This window comes from Scyliorhinus canicula, chromosome 8 (genome assembly GCF_902713615.1).
Source record: "Scyliorhinus canicula chromosome 8, sScyCan1.1, whole genome shotgun sequence".
NCBI classification, from domain to species: domain Eukaryota; kingdom Metazoa; phylum Chordata; class Chondrichthyes; order Carcharhiniformes; family Scyliorhinidae; genus Scyliorhinus; species Scyliorhinus canicula.
Genome location: NC_052153.1, coordinates 5,778,836 through 5,779,521, shown reverse-complemented (window position 1 = coordinate 5,779,521; position 686 = coordinate 5,778,836).

Below are 686 nucleotides of genomic sequence, written 5' to 3'. Positions count from 1 at the left end.
TCAATCCCAGCTCTGGGTCACTGTCCGTGTGGAGTTTGCACATTCTCCCCGTGTCTGCGTGGGTTTCGCCCCCACAACCAAAAATAAAATGTGCAGAGTAGGTGGATTGGCCACGCTAAATTGCCCCTTAATTGGAAAAAATAATTGGGTAATCTAAATTTAAAAAAAAAAAACTAAGATTTTTAAAAAAGGTTATCTGCTGCTTTCGTTGTGGGTCCTGAAGGGGGTAACTGAGGACAACTTTAGACAAACCCTGAAGGTATCTTCAGTCAGAATTCTCACCAGTTTGGCCTGGCGGAGGTTACATTATAATAATCTTTATTAGTGCCACAAGTAGGCTTACATTAACACTGCAATGAAGTTACTGTGAAAATCCCCTAGTCGCCTGTTCGGGACACAGAGGAAGAATTCAGAATGTTCAATTCACCGAATAAGCACATCTTTCGGGACTTGTGGGAGGAAACTGGAGCGCCCGGAGGAAACCCACGCAGACACGGGGAGAACGTGCAGACTCCGCACAGACAGTGACCCAAGCCGGGAATTGAAGACGGATACCTGGCGCTGTGAAGCAACAGTGCTAACCACTGTGCTACCGTGCCGCCCACAGTAAAAGCTGGAATCAGGTTATTGATTATATACAGATTATAAAAATGACATGTTTCTAATGTAATTTAAACAAATCATGA